Source organism: Odocoileus virginianus, chromosome 7 (assembly GCF_023699985.2).
Source record: "Odocoileus virginianus isolate 20LAN1187 ecotype Illinois chromosome 7, Ovbor_1.2, whole genome shotgun sequence".
NCBI classification, from domain to species: domain Eukaryota; kingdom Metazoa; phylum Chordata; class Mammalia; order Artiodactyla; family Cervidae; genus Odocoileus; species Odocoileus virginianus.
The window spans coordinates 53122303-53146714 of record NC_069680.1 but is presented as its reverse complement, the minus strand read 5'-3'; the positions used below and the strand labels follow the sequence as shown (position 1 = coordinate 53146714).

General features: G+C 39.6%; 1 pseudogene; it reads left to right on the top strand.

Moving 5' to 3' along the window:
• Positions 1-10860: 10860 nt before the first annotated feature.
• Positions 10861-24412, top strand: part of LOC110138434 (nicotinamide/nicotinic acid mononucleotide adenylyltransferase 1-like) — a 32343-nt pseudogene continuing 18791 nt past the window's right edge.

Here is a 24412-nt window from a genome sequence, read left to right as displayed (position 1 = left end):
AGTTGCCGGAGAATGTGCAATGCCTACCACTTTCATACGGGCTTATTGTGTTCCTATTTTCCACAGTCCCCATGACTCTCTACTGCCAACCCTGAAGCCTAATAAAGTTGCCATTTACCATGTTTCTTGGAATGTTATTTTCAGATAGTAAAGTTAAAAAATAAATCTGTTCTTTATATCCATGTTTTCATTTAAAGAATACAGGGCTTGCCTGGTGGTCCAGTGGTTAAGAATCTGCCTGCCAATGCAGGGGACATGGAGCGGGAAGATCCCACATGCCCCGGGCCAACTAAACCTGTGCACCATAACTATTGAACCTGTGTTCTAGAGCCCGAGAGCTGCAACTCCAAAGCCCACATGCTCTAGAGCCTGTGCTCCACAAGAGAAGCTACCACAATGAGAAGCCTGCACACCACAACTTGAAAGCAGCCCCTGCTGGCCACTAGAGAAAGCCCATGTGCAGCAACAAAGACCCAGCACAGTAAAAAATTATATTAAATCTAGGCCAAGTGAGGTGTGTGCTTCTTACGCCCTCTGCTTTGCATCTTATGTTATATGCCTCTCTCCTGCAAATAACTGAGTTTTCAAGCCTTGTTCTAACTTAAGCTCTGTCTTTGACATAAGAAGCAAAGAAGAAGAAAAAAACATCCAGCTGAACTAGAGAAGAACAGTGTAGAATATTAGCTGAAATCCTCTTCCCCAATGAAATATATGTTTGATTGGATTGTGATTCCTTAACCAGTTTGAAGCAGTCAGGGCTAGATTTTTGGAGATCTTCCCTATTTTGCAGGTGAGGGCTGGGGAAGAAAGAATAGGGAGGAGGCCAGCAAGGCACTGATATGGGAGTGAAGACTCTTCCTCTCGCCTCTCTTGCCTGGGAGCCAGCTCACTAAGGATGCCAAGGAATGCCCTTGTGGTAAATTTGCCAGAGCAGCTACTGTCCACAATTCAGCTTGCTCTAATTATTTGTGGTTCCCACTTTAACCTGGAAATCTCTCCAGAGAAATACTTTAGGGTTTGAGGTTTGCTGTCTCAAATTCTGAAGGCCTTGGGAAAACTTGGAAAGACTGCTGCAAGGAACTTTTATTAGTTACTTCTTAGACTAGATCCACAGTAGCTGATCACTCCAGAAGGAACAGCTTAATAGTGAATCTAATTAAATATCCAAGTCTTGAGCTACGCTCTTGTTCTTGTGTGACCTTATTTCTCTCACCTTTTATGTTCCACAGTTCTTTAATTAATGAGATTATGAAAATTTCAAAGGAACTACACACATGTGGCACCCTTAAAATGCTAGTATAGGCATGAAATTAGATTATGAAATTGGGAATAAAGACAAGTCATAGCACTTAAATTTAACTTAAAGTGAAGTTTTTAATCAATTTTATTTTCAGTTGCTCCCTTATTCCCCCAAGAGAAAACAAAACCTGGAGCCATCAGGGATGAAATTGTTAAATGACCATAGAAATTGGCTTGTTTTCTGGGACTCTTTTAGAGACATGGAAACACAGTTTTTGTGTGAGCACATCCTGGTGGGAATTTGATGGAATATTTATGTAGGAAAAAGTCAAACTCAAGACTCAGATAAACATGCCGACACTACAGTATTCACCCAGTGCTTAACCCTCTTTGGTTGGGAAACGACATGAGAACAGTCTTTGTTTTTATATTCCAGTTCATTACTGGTGGGACGTTAGCCAACAAGAAAATGCTGTCCGAACAGCTTCAGAATTCAGACAAAGAATCACGTCAGTTCTTATTTTAGACGAACTGGTTCTGCCGTTCCTCTTTCAGAGAAGTACAGTGGGTTTCCCCTGGTGAGCCTAATTGAAAGGACTTGCTTCCACTTGAAAGATGCAGTAAACATCTGGCAAGTGAGGAGAGGTTGGAACTGTGTAGAAATCTTGGAAGAAACCAGGAGCCAGAGGCATAACTAACTAGATTCAGGGCCAGGGTCACTGGTTTCATCATGACTCCTCCATTCATTTGACTTTGACCTTGGTTGTGACTTGATTATGTGTTTCCCTCTGTTCAATGGGAATGATGAGATGGTGAGTCACATTTACCATTGAGACTATTAATTGTGAATAACTGAAAAGCCCTTTGCAAGCAAGGGCTTCCACAGGAGCCCAATTTTGCTAAAACAGTTGGAAAAAAATTGGTAGTGTACACATTTCAAGGCAGTAATAATAAACTGTAGATTTTGCTGTACAAGGAAATACATTCTTCCATCATTCCAGGATAACTGTGAGCTTTTATTTATTTACTTTGCCACTCCACTCAGAATGTAGGATCTTAGTTCCCTGACCAGGGACTGAACCTGGGCCCCCTGCACTAGAAGTACAGAGTCCTAACCACTGGACTGCCGGAGAAGTCCCTGTAAGTTTTTATTATTAAATGCACCCCATGGTAGAACAAGGAGTGCAGAAGCAGCAGGTAAGACCAAAAATAGTAAAAAGAGATTTTCATTTACTCATTCACTCAACAAATATTTATTGAACTCTTTCTATGATCTCTGCACTGGGTTGGAAATAGTAATTAAACACATAAAGTCTTTGTCCTTATGAAGCTCATTGCCTAGTGAGGATAGAGAAAATGGCAGTAATAAATTCGAATCCCAGTAGTATGGGCAAGGAACCTCTTGTGTCTTTTTTTTTTTCCCTCTTGTGTCTTTTTACATGTGAATATGAATTTTTATGTCAGAAAACTGGGATTGTACATAACCCTAGAATTCATTCTAGGATTAAATGGAGTATTTCATAGAAAGTACTTAGCATGATACCTGAGAACAATGAGATATTTCTGAAAATAGAGACTATCTTTTTTTTGCAAACTTATTTGTAAAAAATCTAGATCACTGGAGGAATTATTATTAACTATTGGAAGACTTCCATTGATAGAGGTTTGAAAAAAAAATACAGAATTAGGCAGTTTAGCCTTGCACACAATTATAGCTTGACACACAACGTCAAAGAGGCATCCTGGTAGGCCGAAAAAAAAGAAATAGAAGAAAGGAGACCTGGAGGCTAGTCTTGGCTGTGTTACAATGTAACTGTGAAATCTGGGAAAACTCACTTGGTGGGTTTCAGTTTTTTCAACTATTAAATGGATTGGTACTTGAATTTGTATCCTATTCCAGTTCTAAATTTGATGATCATCTATAACAAATATTAAAGTGCTAGTCACTCAGTCATGTCCAGCTCTTTGCGACATCATGGTCTGTAGCCCCCCCATGCTCCTCTGTCCATGGAATTCTCCAGGCAAGAATACTGGAATGGGTAGCCATTCCCTTCTCCAGGGTATCTTCCTGACCCAGAGATTGAACCCAAGTCTCCTGCATTGCAGGCAGGTTCTTTACTCCCTGAACCACTTGGGAAGCCCCAAAATATTATTACAAGTAGTAGTCAAAATACTGTGCTAGTACTAATTTCTTTTAAGTGAGGATGAAGACATGGGCCACTGATAATGAACATCATTTATATGTATAGGAGAAGATAATAACAGAAAAGAAAAAAAATATTCCAGACTAAATTTTTGACAGAAAGATTAATATAAGTGTGTGTATACACGTACTTAATAGTATTTCAGATTACCACTGATGGTGTCACTTAAGAAAACTGACAAGCAAATCAACTTTAAAAAATTATTTTTTGGCCGTGCCATGCAGCATGTGAGAACTTGGTTCCCTGACCAGGAATTGAATCCTGCATTGGAAGCATGGAGTCTTAACCACTGGACCACCAGGGAAATCTGTGATAAGCAAATCAGAGAACTAATTAGGAATATGCTCAAGCATAAAGGAAAATATGCATGGACTACTTAATTTGCTGAAAACAAACCTTTTTAGAGAAGGCAGTCCTTGAATAAGATAGATCAGTGGTCCTCAAAGGGCAGTTCTTGGGCCACCAGCATTAGCATCACCTGGGAACTTGTTAGACATTTAAGTTATCAGGCTATACCTGTCCTGTTTAAAAACAAAAAACAACTGAGCATGGGGCCCAGCAATTTGTTTAACAACCCCCCCAAGTGATTCGGATGCATGCTTACATTCAATACCCACTAAAGATGGACAGGGAGGCCTGGCATGCTGTGATTCATGGGGTCTCAGAGTCGGACACGACTGAGTGACTGAACTGAACTGAAAGAGACTCTTGTCCAGATAAGTACTAAAAACTGAATAAAGACTAGCTAGGGAAAAATGAGTTAGGGATTAATTAACTCCTTCACATATTTATTCAGAATCTACTATAGGACTTGCCTGGTAGTCCAGTGGTTAAGAATCAGCCTGTCAATGCAGGAGACATGGGTTTGATCCCTGGTCTGGGAAGATCCCACAAGCTGTGGAGCAGCTAAGTCTGTGTGCACAACTACTGAGCCTGTGCTCTAGAGCCCAGGAACTGCAACCAGTGAGCCTATATGCTGCTACTACAAAGGCCCATGCGCCCTAGAGCCAGTGCTCTGCAACGAAAGAAGCCACTGCAATGAGAGCCCTGAGCATCACAACTTGAGAGTAGCCCCTGCTTGCCAAACTAGAGGGAGACCTCAGGCAGGAACGAAGACCCGGCCAAAAATTAGTTAACCAATAAAAATGAAACTAAAAATCACTTTGCTTGATTGTGTAGGGAGGTAACAAGATTTATACTCTGAAATAAAATTAAATGTCATGATTGACAACATAGGAGCCTAGTGAAAAAAAGGATCATCAAAAGTTAAAATCAGAGTGAGATCACCCCTCTGCTTCCTCTAACCAGTGATGAAATCCTGAACATACCATCTTCAGTCTCTGGCTCATGGTTTCTTTAGCTGAACCAGAATCAGAGATTCACCCAGGAATTAGGAGGCGGTAGGCATATCAAAATCATCTAGAAGGTTTTATTCAAAACAAGGAAATGTCTCCCCCACCTTGTCTTTAGAAAAGTATTATATCCTTTCCATGAGCTGGAATTGAGAGAACAACAGAGAAGGGGAAAGGGCGGGTGCGGGGAAGAGAGAAAGAAAAGAAAAGACAGCTGGACTGGAAGTCTATCAACTGACTTTGACTAGGACCAGATATGGTCTAGGAAAGCAAATTGGGTGGAGAATTGTGAATGAAGAGTTTTAAAGGTTAGGTGGAATGATCTGGGGAATGAGGCCATTTGTAGACTGAAAATAAGCCCTATAGACTCATTGCTGGAGAAGTAGCCTCCCAGGGACCAAGTGCTTTGGCTGGATGGTTAATAGAAACAAGATCTGAATAAACACAGTACTTTTCTTCCAAGGATCCGATCTCCATTGTCTCTTGGCTTCTCCGTGAGATAGGCGTGGGTGGGTGCTATTTCCCCATCTCATCGTAGAACAAGAACACCAGGAAAGCCAGTGCCTTTGACTGGAGCAAGCTCCATCAGTAAACAAATATTAAGTACCTGACATTTTTTTTTTTTAAAGCATGTGTAGGGATGGTCCCTTCATTTAGTTCAAGGAAAACTTAACAAGTTAAAGGAAAATTAAGGTTCTATTGCTTGTATCATATCACTGGGAAGGATTGTAGGGATATGGGCTCAGTACTTTTTTTTTCTACTAAGCACAATTCTCATCATGACACATTCCTGCCCTTCCAGGCAGTTCTTGCAGCCTGTCTGTGACCAGCTATGAGGACAGGCTGTGGTAATGAGAGACCTCAATTAACCAGGAAAATTGGTTAGATTAAGTTTTGTTATTAAACAAAGTCCAATCAGAAAAAAAAGGTTTTGACTCTGCTGTTTAAATTAAAAAAAAAAAAAAACAACTGAAATAAGAATGATGTAGTGTGTGTGCTCAGTTGTGTCTGACTCTTTGTGACCCCATGAACTGTAGCCCACCAAGCTCCTATGTCCATAAAATTTTCCAGGCAAGAATACTGGAGTGAGTTGCCATTTCCTTCTCAGGGGACCTTCCCACCCAGGGATGGAACTGGGATCTCTTGTATCTCCTGCATTGGCAGGTAAATTCTTTACCACTGCACCACCGGAGAAGCCTGAAACAAGAATAATAAAGGAGTGAAGCATTTTATTTATTTTTTAATTAGAAGGAAATTGCTTTACAATGTTGTGTTGGTTTCTACCATACAACAACTCAAATCTGCCACAATTATACATATATGCCCTCCCTTTGCAAACAGTTTTAAAACTGAGGATAGGAGATCTTTGTTCTAACCCTGCCTCTGCCATCCAGTGAATGCTATGATGTTTGACAAATAACTTAGGCTCTTTCTGTCTCAACTATCTCCCCTGCAAAATGAAGGGGTAGTTCCAAATAATTTTTATGATTCCTTTGAATGCTCTTTTATAGTTCTATGCTTTCTTTCTGGTGGCCAGGGACATCATCATTCTAATATGAGTTCATATCCAGGACTGCAGCATCAGACAGAGGAAGTGAAAGAGAATGGGTCCAAGAAATGCTCCAGGAATAAGAAAGAAACTTATGTTAAGTTTTGGGGGAAAAAACTTTGGTATGGTATCTGCTTATTTTAATATATTTTCAATGTTTAATATATTTCACCGTATTTGGTATAGGTTCATTACGATATATTTGCAAATCCAGTTATCTCAGAGTAGTAAGATAGCAGATGATTTTAATTGGCTCCCCAGGTGGCGACAGTGGTAAAGAACCTACCTGTCAATGCAGGAGACTCAAGAGATGCAGGTTCGATCCCTGGGTTGGGAAGATCCCCTAGAGGAGGGCATGGCAATCCACTCCAGTATTCTTGCCAGGAGAATCCCACGGACAAAGGAGCCTGGTAGGCTACAGTTCACAGGGTTGCAAAGATTTGGGCATAACTGAAGCAACTTAGCATACGTATTTGTTATAACTACACACTGGACATATATTGGTTGAGGAATAAGAAAAATAGTTACTAAAAAATGAACATTGGTAAAACAGAATCATTGAGGTTAAAAGCTGAAAAAATTTATATGTCTAGTTCAATCCACTCACTTTCAGATTGGAAAACTGAGGCCCACAGAGATAACTGACATGCTCAAACTCTGAATGGCCTTGGGACTACTGACCAAGTTTCTATCCTCTTAGCCCAAAAGTACTTCTTTTACTATAGTACACGTTCATCATGTTTTTCTATTTTCTCCTTGAAAAACAAAAAAGGAGACAAACAGCAATAATCATTGATCATCCTTGTAATTTAGATTCTGCTTAACCAAGCTCACATAAACCCCCTGGCCAATCTAGCAGTGATGTACTGTTCTCCGGGGGGCAGGGGTGGGGGGCAATCTATTAGAATCCAGGCTTCACCAATAGGCTGTGGCCAAAATTCATCTGCAGCAGTAAGGTGGGGTGGCCACCGTTTTGGTGTTTGTGTGTCTCTGCTTGCCAGTGAACATTATGTCATAATAGAGATCATTATTAACTTGTTCAAGAGACTAAACAGGACAGAGGAGCAAGGCAGAAAGGATACATGTGAGCCAAGGAGGAGAAGAGTAACGCCCTCAGCTTGTTTATCCAGAGACAGAAGCACACAGGATGCTCATCTGTAGTTAGCAGGGGCTGTGTGTGAAAACTCAACAGTCTCTTTATATCAGTTTCACTAATTATCCCACCCTTAATTCGGGCGATTTCAGAAAAAAGAGACATTTCTGCCAACTTGGAGTTAACTGATTTTTATAAATAATCTAATTGCATTGGTACTCCAAACAAGAGTTTCTTCTAGATAAAGAGTGACAAGCAAATGCCCTACAGAATGACAAATGTTTGCAGGTGCATCTGATAGGGACCATCTTTACAAGGAGACCAAGTTAGCAGAATAGTTTCGGCTTATACTGTCAACAAGGTTCCTCAGAAACAAGTCCATTTTTCTGATCCTCATATGTAATCTTCATAAATAAATATTTCTTATGCTTTACATCTGCGTGGAAAATTTGCCTCCTACACAAGCCCCACCTTCCAGCCAGGTCCAAATCTCTCGCTACCAATGTTATCATTATCCTTGGGAGTCCAGCTGCCTTGGGTTATGAGGATTTCTCGCAAATATGAACCAAAGGGAGCAAAACATAAAGCACTTCCATTTTTTTCCTTCCCATTTCCCCAAGTTAAATAACAGTTTATTCTGCAGGCTTTCAAATCACTCCCACAAAATTGGCAATCCAAGACAATCGACACATTCATGCTAATCCACCCAGAAGTAAATACACTGTGGTAAAATTGTGACATTTGCAAAGACCATAGCTCCCCAATTACTGAAGAATTAACTAGGGATATAATGAGGGAGGGCCAAGTGTGATTCAGCCCAGAGGGAAGCAGCCTTGCCATCCTGTTTCTATCCTCAAGCGAAAACTTTCTATACATTTGAGAACTTAGAAGTGTGGCTCACTTTGACATCTGCTTTAAATAAAATTGTTGCACCACATTTTTCTTGGTTTCAACCTAACAGCTGCTGTAACACTCCTAAAAGGTTGCTGGCATCAAAATATTTCTCAATTTAGCCACTATTGGAACCTGCTCCAACCCTTGCAGGGACATTTGTATCATGAAGCCATAGTCCATTGGGTCTAATATTTGTTGGATGTTTATTGAAAGAAAAGGGGGTTTAGTCCATGTAGATTATGCTGGATCCTGGAATAAGAATGAGCAACCTGAGTTTGAGTCTGAGACTTGCCCTGTTGCTAAATAATGGCACTAGGAAGAACCAATTTGCTCAGCACTGTACAAATTACTGGAATTTTTAATATGTGTTTTCCCCTTACACTGACCCTGTGAGGTAAGGAAGTCACTAGCTGGTCATTCCTTGCTTATAGATGAAGCAGCCCAGGCTCAGAAAGACTGTTAGTTGCATGTTATCTCCATTCCCATCATGTATCAAACAAACTCAGGTAGAGGTCCAGAGAAGGCAGATGTTTCACCTGGCACCACACAGCAAGTCTGATGCAGGACGGGGCATAATTAGTCTGGAATTTCCAGCCCATTGCTCAGGTCACTGGACCATGCTGTCTCGGTGTGTCCAGCCTAGCCTAGGAGATGAGCGACCTCACATTTCATCCCCTAGGCCAGGAAACTGTTTCTGGGCCCTGATTGGGTCATAGTGAGCATAACAACCACAGCCGGGTAGTTGGGAGAGGAAATAAAACACTAATGATGTTCTTTGCAGTTATAAGAGCATCTCCCGTCCCTATAAATGGACGGCTTGGGTAGACTACTCTGTAGTAATAATAAATAAAGACTTGAACCACTTTAATCTCTGATCCCAGTCCACCCACAGGCTTCAGGAAAATGCCTGATCAAGCTTACAAGTTCATAGATTTCAGCCTGTGTCCGATCAGGAAGGGAAGAACATTCCGGAGGCGTGGGCCCTCAGGGAGAAGGCCTAGTCCACTCCCAGACTGCTCCTAGACTGCACGCAGGCAGCCTGGAGTTATGGCTCTGCTTTGTCTGGAGCGTTGGACAGTAAAATGCAATAGTAAGAAGTCAAGAGGAATATTCTTCTCTCTTCCACTGGACACTCGAGAATAATGAAATAAATTTTATTGACATACTATGTGCAAGACCAAATTCAAATATCTAACAGGTGGTGCAAAACTTTACATGACAAACCTTCTTCTCCCAAGATATGAACTTTAAATAAAATAATAATAGTGGGGGGGGAAAAATATATGTTCTTGAAGACAAGGAGAGAAGAGAAAGAAAGAGTTGAGAATTGTAGAACATAGTTACTGATGTTACGGTTGCTAAAAGCATCATTTATAAATCTGAACTTACTTGGTTTAGGAACAAAAGATGCATTTTGTGAATTTGGTTTTGTTTATAAAGTGCTCATGTTTTGTGTGTTCCTGGAGATTAAATCCAAAGTGAAAAATCTAGAATGATGTGGGACAAAGAAATTCTCCCAGGAAAGTCTTTAGAAAGAAGTATCTTTTATTTTGCTATTTTACTCTAAGAACTTATAATTATATTTAATTCCTTTTTGTAGTTATTCATTAACTGTAACAGATTGCTGTGGATAAAAAATATGATTGTTGGGGGGAAAATAACAAAAACATACATACAAAAAACAAACCCAAAAATCCCTGAGAATTTCTTAAATCTATCAAATTAAACCTACCTCATCTTATTCTTTTATTTTCCTTCATTTCATATTTAGTTTTCTCCTACTTATTACTTGTCTAATGACTTAGTAATTTCTGTGGCATTTTTCCCTAATATTTGACCTAAGTACCTATTCCCTTTAGTTGCCTTCAGGGGGACCTCTGTGTCCTTTTTGATTTTAAGCCTCTCATCTCCCCAGCAGAGAGGAGATAGTGGGGAGAGTCTTGTGCTTCCTCGCCTTCAGCAAATTCACACTTGCCATGGATATAGGAGTTCCCTGGCTCCCTGCTCCCTGGTGTCCCTTTGGAGCTATGGGAGGAGTAGAGAAGAGAAACTGGAACTCCACACTAGGATAAAAATGTAAACATTTGGTTTCTGGTGCTCATTAATGAATGGTATCTACTATTTAACTTGTCTGTTGAGTAGACATGAGAAATAGGGGATTAAAAGAATAAAGATAAAATGATTTAAATATAAAAGATAAAATGAGAAAAACAAAGCCGTCACATTTTATTAAAAACTTTGAATCTTGGGTGTATGTATTTTATCCCTCTTTGTGTCTGCTCACTTTTCATTCAATATTGAATAAAATTGACTATATCAGGCTCATCAAGGCTTTATACTGAGGACTCAGAAATGAATGACACAATCTTTGCAGTATTTGGGCCAGGCATTTCCAAACACTGTCTCATTTAATATTTTTCAATAATGCGCTAAGGTATATATCTTTATCCCTATTTCAGAGATGTAAGAATGGTCTTTGAAAATTCCAGAGGTCATGTAGTGAGTAAATGGAGAACTTGGAATTGCTCGATGACCCCAAATTCCATGCTCTCTCATGCCGGCAGTACTGGCTACAGCCTCCTAAAGAATCTAAGGCAAGACTCATATTTTAAAAGGGGTCCAGAGAAGGGTGGTGAAGTGCAAGAAGAATGAGAAAGTGGCAAGTGTGAAGAGCAGAGGAAAGGGAGCGCATGCCTGTTGAAGTGGGGAGGCAAAGGCAGGACTGAACTTGGGGAGTCATGTGTGAGTGTGTGCGTGTGTGTGTGTGGCGCGACAGGTGAGTATAGAGGTGGTGGGGGAACTTAGCTAAGTAGGCACTGCGGTGAGTTTCGGTAAAGACTTGAAAACCAGACCCAAGAGTTTGAATCTGAAGTCAAATTTTGAATATGAGATTAAACTCTCCAGCCATTGGAGGAAGGTGTAGGATTGGATTTTGATGGGAAAAATAAATCTCAATGCAGTCATATTATAAGTAGTGAGAAATGGGGTAGTTCACTGACTATTTCAAAGTCCATCTATAATCATCTATTCCTAGATTCCTCTGCTGTTTCAATGAGACTGGTTTACTCAGGTCTGAATGAAACCTACATGCTTGAGAACTCCCCTTGGAAAGGATTTCAAAGATCTCACATAAAGGGTATCATATTGGTTAAGTCTGGAAAAAGAATCAGAAGATAGTCACTTAACAGATATTTGCTGAGCATCTACAATGTGCTAAGTTTTGCTCTAGACATGGTTGAGAACAAGACATATGCAGAAAAAAGTGTAACTAGACATACAGGGAAATCTTGATACACGATATCACAGCCATACAACAAGATACTTTCTGTTGCTATAAATCAATATGGAAAGTGGTCCATGAGATAGGACAGAATTGATAAGTGTCAAAGAGTGTCACGTAGGTGGAATAGGGCACTGACCAGGGGTATCTGTTTAAGTGAGAACCAATGGAAAGATGTAAATGACACTCTTTTGTGAACTTAAATTCCCTGTATTTTACAGAAAGAAAAACTGATAAAGATGAAGATAATCCTGATGAAATGGATGATGCTATTGAGGATGCCTGGGAAATAATGAGTCTGGCCAGTAACTGTTCTTTTCTTTTGAACACAGAGAGCCTGAAAACTGACAGTATCTGAAGGACATTAAGCTGGTTGCAAACCAATATTTCATTTACTACAAATATTTTTCATGTTAATAAACTTTGGATTCCTTGGGGCAGGGCGTATATATCCTGAAAAGAATATTGAAAAATTAGAGAAACATTCTTATTGCTAATGACTTGGTCAATTGAGAATGGGTAATAGACTTCATTTCTGTTTATTATTAGGCATAACATGTTTTATTCCTTAGTGTAGAAAATATGAGCTTTTGATATCACTGCTTAGTATAACTTAGTATAATTGACTCTTCTGAGCCCTGTTTGAACTTAGTGATTCATCATTTTTCAAATTAGTAGGGACATGGTTAGGGTAATCTGAGTCTGTAATCAGTAAAACCTTCTGAATGCCTTCCACAATAATGGATTAGGCTGTCATTTGTAGTATCTCTTATTTCTGTTATCATCTGAGCTTAGGATGTCAATTTAAGCTCATTAGTTTAATTTTTAAGGTGTTCCTCCTTGCTTCCGACAGTCATAGGAAGCATATCCACTTGATGCCTGCTGCCTTATTTGTTGAATTTGGCAGAAGTGACCCCCTTGTAAAAGACAAGATACTCAAGTGTCAAGCGCTAACAGGGTCATCCATCTTCTTTGGCCCTTCCACCCACTGGGGCTGGACCACATGCACCCACTGTTCAGGCTCTGTCTCTGCTTTCTCTTTGTCATTATGCTGTTGTCAATTCCGCCATTTATTCAGTGATTAATCATCATTTGGAAGGTTCTGCTGGGAGTCAACAGAAAGGGGAGTATTCCTGCAGGTGGTTTCTCTCTGATTAGTCAGAAGTGATAATGACTTGCTGCTGGGGTTTTGTCATAAGGAAGGGAAGACAGTGAATTCTTTTTCCTTTACAGAAATGCAATTGAATTTTATAAACCTGGGAAATAAACTTAACTGCACAAAGAACATTTGGATGGGTCTTTTAAAAGTGTCCCCCTGAGACACTGTTTTCAGCTAAAGCACCTTTAGAATCACAACTTGCTTACAGTCTTACCATTATTATTATTTTAAATTTAAGGCATTAAGATGCACGTTCATGCCAACTTAAATGCCTAAAAATAACTCTGTGGAAGATGAGCTATCTAATGGTGTATCAGCAATCACTTCTCACTGAAGTAATATATTTAATATTTTTGACAGCCACAAGATGGATAATGTTGGTATTTAACTTGGTGCAGTATTACACTTTTATGTTATTTATTTAGGAAAAAATATCTCTGACAACAAAAGATTTCAGTTGCATGGTTTAAAGATGACTGCTTCCATTAAAAAAAAAAAAAGTGTTGAAAGGGATGGACATGCTAGAAAATTTTCCAGAGACTTGGGCTCCATAGAAAGCAGGGATGTCTTTTTTTGTGGTGATGAAATGCAAGCAGTGAGGAAGTCAGCACACTTTTGACTGGTGGAGGGAAGTAAGAGACCCAGGGAGGGTGGGGAGGAAGGTGGAGTGTCCTTCAGCCAGCTGCCAGTCCCACCAACATCCCCACCAATTATTATGCATGTGATTTCTCAGTGAGCAGGCAGGGTTTCCAGAACCAGGGGAGTAAGTCCTTCAGTGGAGAGTGAAAAAGAGTCTGAGTGTGTGTGAACCTTTTTTTTTTTCACTTCTCAGCTGATCAGTGTGAGAAGAAGGATAAATGGACTCAGAGAATTACTCATTTCACTCTTACTCCCATGGGCAAATTATTCAGAGATCCCGGATTCTGCTCTGTGGATTTATTCCTCGTTTTCATCCTCTCCTAGAGTGGAGTTTTTCTCAACTGACATGTCTGGATAGAGGAGACTAAACATGCTGAGATTATAGAACCAAATACTTACTTACTTTGAGTAACAAATGATATTTTTCACACCCTCCCTCTCCTTGGCGCATTTTGCTGGTGACTAAAATGTCCCCTTCAATCTACGCTCTCTTGGTCTGAGGCTGAGCTTGGTATTTGGAGCCCAGGAGCAATATCTGAAGGATTTCTGTGTAGGTGGAGTAAACAGTGGCCTGCTGGTGCGCATGATGTGTGTGTGTGTGTGTGTGTGTGTGTGCGTGTGTGTGAAGTGGGGAAGGGGTTTCTTTGTGTGTGTGTATTATATGATCATGTGTGTATAAAATGGGGACAGGGTCCCTCCTCCAGGATACAGCTGCCTCTTGGGCAGGGAACGTGGGCCAGCACTGGGGCGATTTGCAATTCACAGCCTCAGCCACTCACTTCTTGACAGGCTGGTTCTGAGAACTGGGAGCAGATGTTGCCTGACAGGGAAATAGACAAGAGTGACAGTCGTGCTGAGCTGCTAGTCTGGGAGGTGGTGGCTGAGAGTCCTGTGGTGGAGGATGGGTTCTTGAAGAAAATGGGTCAAGAGTAGCCAGGTGTGTGAGGGGCAGGGGTAAGTTCAAGGGGCAGCCCAGATTCCTCTTCTGGGAAAACAGCAAAGTACTGACCAGAAGCCTCTGTGTTCCCTCCTGACCTTCAAATCCCTCTTCCCTGATCTACCCCCTCTTGGAGACTTTCTCCACCCTTGTATGTATCAGGCTGATGACAGCTTGAGTGTGATCTGTCTCAGGTGGAGATTGCTTTTGACTGGACATCATGAACCAGAGTGGTGATTCCCAAAGTGTGGTCCCTTGACCAGCCGTGTTGGCATCACTTGGGAATCATTAGAAATGCAGTTTTAGGGCCCTAACACAAACCTACTGAAGCAGAAACTCTGAGAGATGGGACCTGGCAATCTATTATAACAAGCCCTCCAGGTATTTCTGATGTATGATACAGTTCAAGAATCACTGACCTAAAGAGATCAAGCTATGATCCACTAGTATTTAGGTGCATTTGTCAATGAGTTGAGGCAAAAGGGTACTAAGGAGCCCAGAACTTTAATTAGCCAGACTATTTCAACTTTGGACAAGCAAATTGTTGAAAACTTGAGCAGATGTGGCTTTCCTTTGTTTTTTTTTTTCTAGCGCTCAGACTAGAATTTCTTATTGCTCTTCTGGAGTTGAACCATTGTCCTTTGTGAGCAGTTATCAAGGTGTGAATTAGGGAGAAAGGGGACTTGTATTGATTAAGACCTGGTAAGCAAAGACATTACTTTGCCAACAAAGGTCTGTCTAGTCAAGGTTATGGTTTTTCCAGTGGTCATATATGGATGTGAGAGTTGGATTATAAAGAAAGCTGAGCGCAAAAGAATAGATGCTTTTGAACTGTGGTGTTGGAGTAGACTCTTGAGATTCCGTTGGACTTCAAGGATATCCAACCAGTCCATCCTAAAGGAGATCAGTCCTGGGTGTTCATTGGAAGGACTGATGTTGAAGCTGAAACTCCAATACTTTGGCCACCTGATGTGAAGAGCTGACTCATTGGAAAAGACCCTGATGTTGGGAAAGATTGAGGGCAGGAGGAGAAGGGGACAACAGAGGATGAGATGGTTGGATGGCATCATTGACTCGATGGACATGGGTTTGGGTGGACTCCAGGAGTTGGTGATGGACAGGGAGGCCTGGCATGCTGCAGTTCATGAGGTCACAAAGAGTCAGGCACAACTGAGTGACTGAACTGAACTGAACTGAAGCAAATGGTGATAATAAAGAGTATTAGGATATAGGAAATTTCCCATGGTTACCAAGCTGTTTTCACTCCAGACCCCTGCTTTAGGACAGACACCAAGGATCATTTGATGAAAGAGTGGGACCTTCAGAAAATCAGGTGTGTGTCCAAAGTAGTAGTTAGTACATAGCAGTAGATCCTTAGTAGATTCTTATGGAACTGAAATATCTTTCACTTCAAGAGCTTCTTTGTAACTCTTCATTTATGCATTTATCTCAACCTTCTTGAACCTAATTTTATGGTTTATACAGGCTCTTGCAGTAACAAGTTGCAGATGAGGCAATGCATTTACTACTCACAGTGTAAAGGAATGTGTCCCTTTATTTATCCTACAATGACCTCTTCCAAGTTTCAAGGGTGCTTATCTGAAATCTTAACTCTTGGGTTTGGGTGTTGATGCTTCCGATTTTGTCTGAGATAGTCTCTCTGAGATTGTGTAAAGATGAGTCAGTAGCATTGATCAGCGCTGCCACACCTCACCAGGCAGGAAAACCTCCAAGGAGAGGAATGCCATCTGCCTTCACACTGGGACTGGGCTTACGTCCACTAGCCTTGGTGGATTTCTCCATCATGTGATCACAAAGACCCCACTACATTCCTCCTGAATCAGTGCCTCAAATTGCACCGTGGACACTCATTATTTTTTGGCTAAAACATGTCCTGTGCAAGTATTTTCTCCTGCTGAATCTAACTTTCCTGAAAGCAAGGAGCATACATCCATCATTTTTTGTTAGCCCCTACTCCCTGTTGTAGAGCCTGAACTAATAGATTTGCTATGACTCTTTATTCATACTTGTGTACATGTTTTCAGAGAAGGATAGCAAATTATTCATTTGTACCTGAGTATGAATAAGACATGAGGGGGGATGTGGTTCTATATTTGGAGGCAAATGACTGAAGCATGCTCCTTTCCTTCATGAAAGTTAAATCTAGCAGGAGAACAAACTTGCAAAGGAATTGCTTGACACAGAGACATCAGTCTTCAGTGGTAGAAGTCTAAGCATTTCTGATCTGCCCAATTGATCTGGCCAACCAGGGGCAACTTTCCTCCTCTACTCCTTTATGTAATGTCTGAGAGGAACCTCATCTTAGAAAAAGCTTTTGTTCAGTCACTGAAAACCAGGAAGAGCAGGACAGCATGGGTGCTCTGGTGACTGGGAACAAAAGATGAGGATATGTTGAAATGAAGCTCACATTTATTGAGCATTTACTATGTACCAGGAACTCTTTAATGTGCTTAATATTTACTAGTTTCTTTGATTCTCATTGTAACCTTATGAAGTTATTCTTTCTATCCCCATTTTGTAGATGAGAAAACTGAAGTGCAGAACCATTAAATAACTTGCCAAAGGAGACCTAGTTAGTGAGTGGAAAGGCTAGAATTCAAGCTTAGACAATTTGGGACTTCCACGGTGGTCAGGAATCTGTCTGCCGATGCAGGGGTCATAGGTTTGGTTTGACCCCTGGTCCAGGAAGATCCTGCATGCCAAAGGGCAACTAAGCCTGTGCACTGCAACTGCTGAACGAACGCACGTGCTCCAACTGCTGAAGCCCACACACCCCAGAGCCTGTGCTCTGCAACAAGAGAAGCCACTGCGATGAGAAGTCCACGCAGCACAACTGGAGAGCAGCCCCTCTCAGCACAACTAGGGAGAGCCTGAGTGCAGCAACGAAAAGCCTGTACCCCGATGAAGACTCAGCGCAGGCAAAAATAAATGAATAGCTTTGAAAAATCAAAAGCAGACAATTCAATTTCAAAGCCTGGCTCTGCAACACTATGCTTTACTGCATCCCTGTGAGGGGAAAAGGGGCACAGAGAGGCAGGATAGGGTGGAAAATGCACTACTTCTATTTTGTCATTTTTGCCAGAGATGAGCCCAACACATCATGTAGCAGTTTTGCAGGGAATCAAGAGTGGACATTTCTGGGATTCCGAGAGGGAATGCATGAAGCACATTGTCTATGAGAACTCACTTTGTCAGGTAGGTCACAGAGAAAGGGTTCTTTAGAGGGAGATCAGAAGCCTCTTTTCAACTCCTGCAGTGGTCCTTGCCTCTCCTGTTCACCTCTTCTTAATAATTTGATCAGTCCTCTGTGGAAAGCACTTAGTTGCTATGGCAATGAGTACTCTATAAATATTAATAGAATAAAGCCAAACAGAATATCACCCTGTTAATGCAGAGGCTCACAGAATTAGCCTTGAACATTGTGGTCTAATGATGTGCCACTCCATCATTTTGTTTTAAATCCCAAGAACACGTGTGCTAGCCTTGGACCTTGTAGTGATAAGGAACAAAGATCTGGAGTAAAGGCTGGCACGCTGCTTCGGAAGCCCTGATCCACCTCTTTCCAAGTGTTCTGTACATCATATACATTCACTGTTCCAAAGGTTTTAGTGAGACTTAGGAGAAACGATTGTTATTCTGGCTCCTTGACATTATCTTTGGAAACTTAACTCATGGGATTTTATCACTGAAGGCATACAGATTCATCTAATTTAGAGAAAAAAGGTATCTTAGTGACGGGTTTAACTAGGAGTCTTAAACTCATATGTCTACAGAGTTGAGGTCAATAAAGTAAATGAGAAAGGCAGGCTTGCATAAAACAGTTGTGAGTGGTAGGCACTGTGGCATGTCCAGAGCTTGGAATCTTATTCTAGATGCAGTGTGTATAGAAATATTCCGGTTATGGAAATACACACCACATATATGTGTATGTATGTATGTTTATATATGGGGTGTCCCGGGTGCCACAGTGGTAAAGAATCCACCTGCCAATGAAGGAGATGAAAGAGACACAAATTCAATCCCGGAGTTGGGAAGTGGCAACCCAGTCCGGCATTCTTGCCTGGAAAGTTCCATGGACAGAGGAGCCTGGAAGGCAACAGTCCATATGGTCACAAAGACTAGAACATGACCAAGTGACTGAGCACACATGCTCATATGTACATATACACACATACATATGAGCTAAAAACCTGTAATATCTCTATGTAGAGATTAAATTGTGGGGGAATTTTCTAGATAGATTCAAATTTATATTCTATTGTTTGTCAAAAAGAAACAAGAAAATACAGTTATTGAGACTTAACATTCCAGTCTTCTGGTTTATTAAAATCTTGACTCTGAGAAGAAATTATATACCTTGACTTTCTAAGTGCATATGACTCACTTATTTTCTTCATTACCTAACAGGCTTTTCCCTAGTCAGTATTACTTTTTAAAATCACAATTAGCCTTCTCAGGATGGTATAAGGTCTTTTCAAAGCTGCTTTTCTTCTCACAGACAAATCAAAATGTTGTGAATAAATCTTTAAATAGTAGCTGTCTAATTCCATGGTTTAAGTTCAGTCTTTAGCACAATTTATAAGCATCCAGTGCAGGCTCAGTAGTGAGATAATATCTCTCGATTTTTCTAAGACTACCTTGGTTTCACTAGTTCCTTGTTTTCATAAAAACCAACTATACTTTCTACTTTGGGGTTCAGAAAACCTGGTGACTATACTTTTAATCTTTTTTCCTCCAGCATCTTTTGAAGAAGAGTTTTCTGTATAAGTAATCCACCCTGGTCATCTCTTAGTAGCTAAGTACCTAAAAAGGTAGTATTATTAAGTATTTGACATGTTAAGAATTACAGTTCATACAATATGCAAGTTGTTTTCGGTTTTGCCTTCAGGCTCCAAGTGGAACTGAGTCACCATACATTAAAGTAATTTTGTTTATAGGAACTGTTTCATCAAGGAAACAAATTTGTCACCCCTTCTTTAATTTTTATAGTTCAAATAAATGTGGAGTTTGCATTTCTCCCAGGATAGAATCAATTATTGTTTTAGTTATCTTTTGCTCTGTATTAAATTATCCCAAAACTCAGTGGCTTAAAATAACAACAAACATTTATTATCTCACTGTTTCTGTGGGTCAGAAATTTTGGAAGTGGCTTGTTGAGATGGTTCTGGCTCAGGATTTCTCATGAGGTTAGAGTTAGATGTTGCTTAGGGTACCAGTCATGTGAAGCCTTGACTGGCATTGGAGGATTCAAATCCAAGATGGTTCAAAATGGCAAGAAAGTGCTAGCTCTAGGCAAGAGCTTACCATAGGGACCTCTCTACAAGGCTGCTTAAGTGTTCACATGACACTGTCACTGGCTTCTCCCAGATACAGTGATCTAAGAGAGAATAAGACAGGAACTCAAACATCTTCTATGGATCTAGCCTCAGAACTTATAAACCTTCAGTTACCCAGAAAACTAAAAATAGAACTAACATATGATTCAGCAATCCCACTCCTGGGCATATACTGAGACAAAACTATAATTCAAAAGGATACATGCACCCTTATGTTCATAGCAGCACTATTCACAATAGCCAAGACATGAAAACAACCTAAATGTCCATTGACTGAAGGACAGATAAAGAAGAGGTGGTATATATATACAATGGAATACTACTCAGCCATTAAGAATATGACTTGGCCATTAAAAAGGATAAAATAATGCTATTTGCAGCTGCATGAATGCAACTAGAAATAATCATGTTTTTTTGAGACAATAATATTAGGTGAAGTAGAAGGAGGAAGACAAATTCTATACAATATCATTTATATGTAGAATCTAAAATATGGCACAAAAGAACCTATCTACAAAATAGAGACAGACTCACAGCATAGAGATCAGATTAGTGTCAGCCAGGAGGCAGGGGTGGAGGGAGAGATGGACTCGAAATTTAGGGTTGGTGCAAACTATTACATTTAGAATGAATAAACAAGCTACAGAGAAGTATATCTCATCTCTTGGAATAAACCATAATGGAAAAAATATAAAAAAGAATATCTGTGTGTGTAGCTGAGTCGCTTTGCTGTGCAGCAGAGATTGGCACAACATTGTAAATAAACTGCACTTCAATGAAAACCAGTCATGATGCTTCATTTACACAACATCTTATTTTACATACAAGTTAGCCCTGTTCAGTGTGGGAGAGGACTATACAAGGACATGAACACCAAGAGGTGAGAATTGGTGGCATCTTGGAGACTGACTTCCACAGGTATTCATTGAACAATTCCTAATTGAATATTGTCAGTGTGGCAGATAGGAAGAAATACCAACTGTGGTTCTGCCTTTAAAGTGCCATAGAGACTAGGAAAAGACACTAGCTGTCAAAGATAGTACATGCTAAATAAATGGTAGTCATTTCAGGCAGCAGTATCTACTGAGAGTGAGCCTACATGGAAATGGTCAGTGAAGGTTTCAAGGGCAAGTGTGATGCTGCTGAAGTTGGAAGGATGGATGAGTGATTAGAAAAAAGAAGGCTCTTGTTCTTCCTACTTCCCTCTCTGAGCCACTAACCATTCCTAACACAAAATACCAAATTATATCACCTGGGGTTTGTTGGTTCGAGCAAAGATGACATTTACTCTCTTGCAGGGACCGTTTTAAGAGTTCTACCTATACTGTTTCATTTACTCCCCACAACTTTGAGAGATGGGTTCCTTTTTTAATCCCTGTTTCTCAAGTGAGAAAACTAAGGCACAGAGATGTTAAGTGATTTTGTAAGGTTACTCATGATGTAAGTGGTGAAGCCAGGGTTTTGATTCAAAAAGTCTAAAGAAAAAGAAAGCGAGTTGTCTGGAGAATGCTGGAGTTCCTCCAAGGAGCCAAAGACAGATGAATAACAAGGGCTATGGAAAACAAGTGTCACAGTAGCCCTGGGAATCATGTTTGCAGGAATGCATAGACAAGTTCTTCAGGGTGAGACATCAAATGAACTTGCTTCATTGTCCTCGCTCTGAGTTCCCAAAAGAATCTGATTGGTCCAGCGTGTGTCATGTGACCACTCCAGTGGAGCAGACAAGAGTCCTTAATTATCAATCTCCCAGAATCTGAAGAAATGGAGAAGGGCTGATTCCAAGAAAGGTAGCCCAAAAAGATACCTCTTTTTAAATCCAAATAATTCTCTATTTTAAAAAATTTGTATTTTAAAGAACATGAGAATCTGAGTCTTAAACACTATCCTGTTTAATTTCTTTACACTGACAGTGTTGTTGGAGATGATGATACCACATTTCAGAGGGAAAATAGCACAACAATTGCCGTAGGCACTGAAATTGTTTTCTCAGAAAGGTACCCAATTTATCTTTGGGTTTCTGATGTGTTTGGGTTTCTAATTAGTTTGCCTGAGATTTTCCAGAATGCTGTCCTCTGGAAATGAACTTTATCTCTTCCTGCTCAGAAACAATCGGTATCTAGACTTTCCAATAAATTTTTTCATGGTATTTCCCAATATTTTCCATAGTATATACCCATTTATAATTATTATTTATCATTATCTATAATAATCTATTTAGAAATTGAAACATCTCCATCACTAAACCAAAATCTTTAATAGCACTTATAAAACAAAATTTCTCAACCTCAGAACTACTGAAATTTTAGAAGGGATAATTCTTTCTTATTGGGGTTTCTTTTTCAAATGCATTCCTGTGCATTTCAATATGTTTAGCAGTACCCCTGGTCTCATCTCACTAGATGCTAGCTATTGTTGTTCAGTCACTCAGTTGTTTCTGACTCTTTGCAACCCCATGGACTGCAGCATGCCAGGCTTCCCTGTCCTTCACTATCTCCTGGAGTTTGCTCAAACTTATGTCCATTGAGTCAATGATGCCATCCAACCATCTCATCCTCTGTTGTCCCGTTTTCCTCCTGCCTTCAATCTTTCCCAGCATCAGGGTCTTTCCAACAAGTCAGTTCTTTGCATCAGGTGGCCAAAGTACTGGAGCTTCAGCTTCAACATCAGTCCTTCCAATAAATATTCAGGGTTGATTTCCTTTAGGATTGACTGGTTTGATCTCTGTGCAGTCCAAGGGACTCTTAAAAGTCTTCTCCAACACCACAGTTCAAAAGTATCAGTTCTTTGGCGCTCAGCCTTCTTCATGGTCCAACTTTCACATCCATACATGACTACTAGGAAACCCATAGATTTGACTGTATGGACCTTTGTCAGCAAAGTGATGTCTCTGCTTTTAAATATGCTGTCTAGATTGGTCATAGATTTTCTTCCAAGAAGTGTGCATCTTTTAATTTCATGGCTACAGTCACCATCTGCAGTGATTTTGGAGCCCAAGAAAATAAACTTTGTCACTGAATTAAATTTTTCCCCATCTATTTGCCATGAATCATACTGCCTAGGTGTTTTATAAATCTTATAAATATGTCTGGGCTTCCTAAATAAATGTTTTGAAGAAGTTAATTAAGTGGAAAAGTCCTTAGATGTAAATGTGGTTCTAATCTTACTTCTGCCATCAGTCTAGCTTTGTGACCTTGGGCAGGTTGCCTAATTGCTGAGGCTCACTTAATCTATGAAATGGAAATTATTTTACCTGCTCCACAACTACTTTACAAGCATATTGAGGGTGTTAAGTGAAATAATAGATATAACTATATTTGACAATTTTAAAAGCACTATACAAATGTAATATGCTGGCATTATCAACATTAAGAATAATACAATAATATATAATAAATACATACTTCTTGGGGCTGTATTTTTACATATCTTTGTATCTGTAGAAACTACCACATGGCTAAATATCTGTAAGGAGCTTCACAAGTGATAGTTGGTAATGCTGATATGAAGTATGAATCTCATTCATTACATAAACTTAACTCTGATTTTACATTAGTCAAATGAATAGTTGTAGAATCAAACTGAATTTCAGATAATCACCCAAGAAGTCTGTATTATTACTTATGCATATGAATGCTGACACCTTCTGAAGTTATGAGATGTAAATATTCTATATGAAACATATTGGGGTTTCATATAGAATACTTATGGTGTCATGGATTTTTATTGACAACATTAAACAATATTTTATTTTATACAGCAACATATTAAATAAGATGGAAATTCTGGTAAGATTTCACTCTGAAGTATATTAAGATAAAAAATAATGTGCACTTGGGCAGATTCATTTTCTTTTTTGTTTTTATTATAAAAGAAAGAGACAAATTCTCCAGAATACAAGAAAAGATTAATCTGAAAGACCCGTCTTTCCCAGATATTCCTTGAGTTTTAAAAATTGTTCTAACCAAAGTACAAACTCAGCTGACTAAAATTTGTTATCGCAAAACTCACAGTTGGTTTTGCCCTTCTGATATTGGCCTATTTCACAGTAATGCTAAAATTCAACACCATGGTAACAAATTTGTTTTACTAAAAATATTGAGATAACACAAGTAAGACATTAAGCAAACTCATGCATTAGGTGAGTTGACCTTTCTTGAAAAATAAATATTAAGGAAATATTTAAAGAAGTCCCTTTCCCTCCCTCACCTTAGGGTTCACTTCCAGTCAAATATTGCTTTTGCTTGAAAAGAATTAGGTTAATACCTGTTAAATGTGGCAGTAAATTTTTACTACATATAATTAAGTTGTAAAACTAAATGGACTTTATGGGTATAATTTCCAATACAAGCTTTTATATTTTTTAATGAAAAATAATTGACTTGCTCATTGTACTAAATATTATACTAGTAACAGAGCTTTGAAACTATTCAGTTTGCTTTTCAAAAAGAGAAATTTAGAATGAGATTTAAGTCCACTTAAAAAAAGTGATGTGCATAATATTTAATTAACAGCACTGAAATTTTTCTCTATATAAATTAAGATTCAGAGTATATTTACTGACCATCTTCTGTGTTAGCTTCTTCAGATGTACTCACTTAATCTTCTAACAACTGACTGCTTGTATCCTCATTAGAAAGAATAATCTGAAGCTCTTCGAGGTAAAGAACCTTGCCTAGTGTTAACTAAGTTTTAATAGTGCTAAAATTAGA